This window comes from Grampus griseus (assembly GCF_964374135.1).
Source record: "Grampus griseus genome assembly, chromosome: 17".
In the NCBI taxonomy this organism is placed as follows: Eukaryota; Metazoa; Chordata; class Mammalia; order Artiodactyla; family Delphinidae; genus Grampus; species Grampus griseus.
In genome coordinates this window covers 20852744-20857562 of record NC_139011.1, presented here as the reverse complement: position 1 = coordinate 20857562, position 4819 = coordinate 20852744, and positions in this window count along the sequence as shown.

The window sequence follows — 4819 nt, the reverse complement described above, 5'->3', positions numbered from 1 at the left end:
GCCAGTGACAAGAAAGTACTTTCTTCCAACATTATTTCTATCCTGAAGATTTGTGATTTCTCACCCCTGATTTGTCTGTTTCATCCTCTGCCAATACACGAGATGCCTCCCTCCTCTGCTGCTGCACCATTACCTGTTACTCCTCTCTCAAAAATCTGCTCAAAATTCAGGCTGTACATGATGTCCCCCTAAGAGAAATGCCCTGACTTACCATACCTTTATTTTTCTGCCCCTCAGAATGTGTGTAAATATTTTTAAATGTAGGTATTTTTCACTTTACATCATCATCCTAACTAAATTGGTTGTAAGATGATTCTCGCTAAAGCAATTGACAAAGGGCTCTCTTTTTTAGATCAGAAGTTCTCAATAGGGTAAGGTGGGAGGTGGGGGAAAGAAATTATATCAAAATACAAATGGAAGTGAGAGGCTAAGGGAAGAAAGAGTAAGAGAGAGAGAGGGAAAAAAAAGGTGTAATTTTAAATAGTTTTCCAGGCATCCCATTAGATACTGAAGCAGTAGATGTTATGCAGTTTGGGGCAGGGTGAATGTAGTCAACACTGGTATTTTTAAACAAGTATCCAATCTTCTAATATACTAAGAAATCTGAAGACCATGCTTTAGACCATGAACAGCAATGCAGAAGGCTTTCCATCCAGTACTCTATGAAAAAGTTTGAAACAAAAAAACTTCAAGAGAAGTCGTAGTAGACAAGGGTACAAGAAATTCTGGCAGGTGAATTATTCACTTTACTCTGCCTCATTTACTACTCACCATGAAGCATCAATGATCACAAAGCCCTTATAGTTAGTTTTTACTAGTTTGTTTGATGACCATAAAACTTGAAAAGGAGGAGTAGAATATTTGCTTCTAGCCCAAAAAAGGAACAACCATCATCAGGACATGTGGTTGTGAGACAATCAACCACAAACAACAGGCAAATTCATACACAGTTTGAGCCTTTTCATCCCAAAACACGTTTGTCTCTTTAAAGCCTCATGCTCTCATTGACGGTGTTTACAAATATCTCCTGATCCTGGCTAAGTGTGTCTGAATAGCAGACTTTGGTTGGCAATAACTGTGACGCTTAAGGAAAAAAGACATTAGGCACTTAAATTCCCAAAACAGTTGACCAGGGCATACAAATTCTCTAAACCTGGGGGAGGAACCATTCTTTGGTGTGAAGTAGTGATTTAATTCATGCATTTCTTTATTTTTCCCCCCATACCCCCTCCCTCTTGAGCCTCCCTCCCACCCTCCCTATCCCACCCCTCTAGGTGGTCACAAAGCACTGAGCTGATCTCCCTGTGCTATGCAGCTGCTTCCCACTAGCTATCTATTTTACATTTGGTAGTGTATATATGTCAATGCTACTCTCTCACTTTGTCCCAGCTTCCCTCCACACCTGTGTCCTTAAGTCCATTCTCTATGTTTGCATCTTTATTCCTGTCCTGCCACTAGGTTCATCAGTACCATTTTTTTTTTTTTTAGATTCCATATATATGTGTTAGCATACAGTATTTGTTTTTCTCTCTCTGACTTACTCTGTATGACAGACTCTAGGTCCATCCACCTCACTACAAATAACTCAATTCCATTTTTTTTATGGCTAATATTCCATTGTATATATGTACCACATCTTCTTTATCCATTTGTCTGTCGATGGGCATTTAGGTTGCTTCCATGACCTGGCTATTGTACATAGTGCTACAATGAACAACTGTAGCATGTGTCTTTTTGAATTATGGTTTTCTCCGGGTACATGCCCAGTAGTGGGATTGCTGGGTCATATGGTAAGTCTATTTTTAGTTTTTTAAGGAACCTCCATACTGTTCTCCATAGTGGCTGTATCAATTTACAGTCCCATCAACACTGCAGGAGGGTTCCCTTTTCTCCACACCCTCTCCAGCATTTGTTGTTTGTAGATTTTCTGATGATGCCCATTCTAACTGGTGTCAGGTGATACCTCATTGTAGTTTTGATTTGCATTTCTCTAATTATTAGTGATGTTGAGCAATTTTTTCACGTGCCTCTTGGCCATCTCTATGTCTTCTTTGGAGAAATGTCTATTTAGGTCTTCTGCCCATTTTTAGATTGGGTTCTTTTTTTAATATTGAGCTGTTAATATATTTTGGACTTAATCCTTTGTCTGCTGATTCATTTGCAAATATTTTCACCCATTCTGAGGGTTGTCTTTTCATCCTGTTTATAGTTTCCTTTGCTGTGCAAAAGCTTTAAATTTCATTAGGTTCCATTTGTTTGTTCTTTCTTTTTTCATTACTCTAGCAGGTGGGTCAAAAAAGATCTTGTTGTGATTTATGTCAAAGAGTGTTCTTGCTATGTTTTCCTCTAAGAATTTTACAGTGTCCAGTCTTAATTTAGGTCTTTCATCCATTTTGAGTTTATTTTTGTGTATGGTGTTAGGAAGTGTTCTAATTTCTTTCTTTTAATGTTGCTGTCCAGTTTTCCCAGCACCACTTATTGAAGAGACTGTCTTTTCTCCATTGTATATCCTTGCCTCCTTTGTCATAGATTAGTTGCTCATAGGTACATGGGTTTGTCTCTGGGCTTTCTATGCTGTGCCATTGATGTATATTTCTGTTTTTGTGCCAGTACCATATTGTCTTGATTACCGTAGCTCTGTAGTACAGTCTGAAGTCTGGGAGCCTGATTCCTCCAGCTCCATTTTATTTCCTTCAAGATTGCTTTGGCTATTCGGAGTCTTTTGTGACTCCATACAAATTTTAAGATTTTTTGTTCTAGTTCTGTAAAAAAATGTCATTGGTAATTTTTTTTTTTTTTTTTTTTTTTGTGGTACGCGGGCCTCTCACGGTTGTGGCCTCTCCCATTGCGGAGCACAGGCTCCGGACGTGCAGGCTCAGTGGCCATGGCTCACGGGCCCAGCGCACGAACCTGTGTGCCCTGCATCGGCAGGCGGACTCTCAACCACTGCGCCACCAGGGAAGCCCATCATTGGTAATTTGATAGGGATTGCATTGACTCGTGTTGTTTTAAGTCACTATGTTTGTGGTGATTTGTTAGAGCGGCAATAGGAAACTGATACAAGTCATAATTTCACTGAAACATGTTTTCCTTCAGTGTACCGTATCTTGGTAAATGGCATAAACATCAGCTGTTTGTTTAAGGCAGAAACATGTGCCATCTTCTTCTTCTCCTCACACTCCCAAACCAGCCAACATCAAGTTCTCCAGATTCTACTTACCAAATACTTATTCAAAGTTACCCACTGTACTACTTCTCTAATACAGACCATCACCATCATTATCACCTTCCTTTGGCAGGGAACAAGGAGACAGTACATACTCACCATTCTCCATTTAGCCGCCACAATAAACCTTCTAAGTTGACTATTTCTGGCAATTATTCCTGTCTCCTGAAACTCTTCAATGGCTTGCTCTTTCACTCAGAATAAAGCCCAAACTGCTTGACATGCCTTAGAAGGTCCTCTGAGGTTTGCCTCTCTTCAGCCTTATTTCCTGACCCACCCTGATGCTAAACTTCTGACCCTGGAAGCATCTGGAGGTCCCCTTGCCCCATTATCCTCTCACAGAAGAGGCTCCAGTGTTCTGCACCCTCTGCCATTCACCATCAGGGCCCAACTTATTCCGTTCAGATTGTCCCTGATCCCCTAAATTGTTAGCACCTAGATATTAGGACCTTGAACTTTTGCTTCTAGACACTCATCACAATATTTAGTAGTCTGTCCCAGGAGTGCAGAGTTTTTGTCTGACTTGTCCACTACTCTATCGCCACTTCTAGCACCCATCACATAGTAGGTGCTCAGTAAATATTTGTCAAATGGCAACTGCTCACTAAACAGCTGTAAATCACTATGCTTAAAATCTCCACAATGGCTCCTATGTCATTTTTAATAACATTTTCCTGTGAAGTCCTTACCAATGGAGTGTCCACATACTATTTAAAACACAGTAATTTAGTGCCTATCACCAGTTTTCACATTCTGGACTTTCCTCCTCCTTTGGAAATGGACAGGAAGTGGTAGGAGAGAGAATGGCTTTATTCTAATTTTTCTTACATTTATAATGTCATACCATGTATTTATCGAGCACCTTCTATGTGCCAATCACTAAGCACTGAGAATACAGTAAGCGAATAAAACATAGTCTCTGTTTTTACAAAGTTTGCATTCTAGTGTGTGTGAATAAGGCGAGGAGAAGTCTGAATGTAAACAAACTGAAAATTATATACAACATAGTGCCAAAGTCAGAAAGGGGATGGGGGTGGGGGGATAGTGTATGTGAGAGAGAAGTGTTAATTTTATACTTCCGGTGATCGGGAAAGCTTCCCGAATAAACCGACTTTTCAGCAGGGACCAACAACAAATGGGGAGTTGGTGTCAGGTTACAGTGAAGCATGAAGATCAAAAACTCAAATCGCAGGTTATCAGTTGCAAGCTGTATGCGACTAAACATGTCAAAGTAGTCCCTCTGGGCCTGCCTTCTAGTTGTGAAAGAACAATACCACTACACACTTCGTACGCTTGTTATTTAAAAAAAAAAATGATCAGCAAGGAAATTAAGACGAAGTAAGCGTTCTATCAAGAATTCTAACCATTGGCTGAGACTGGGAAACCAAGCGGTGGAAAGCCCACCGGCCTTCCACCACGCGCACCGCCCCCTCTGGCTAGAGTACAGCTGGTGATTGGCTACTCAACCCGCCCGTCCCGCCCCTCCCGGCCGTCCAGCCCAATCCCGGCCGACCTTGAGCTAACACAGGTTCCCAGGGACCCCGCCGAGGGCGCGTCCCCGTGACGTTTGATGACGTGTTACGTCACCGTGGC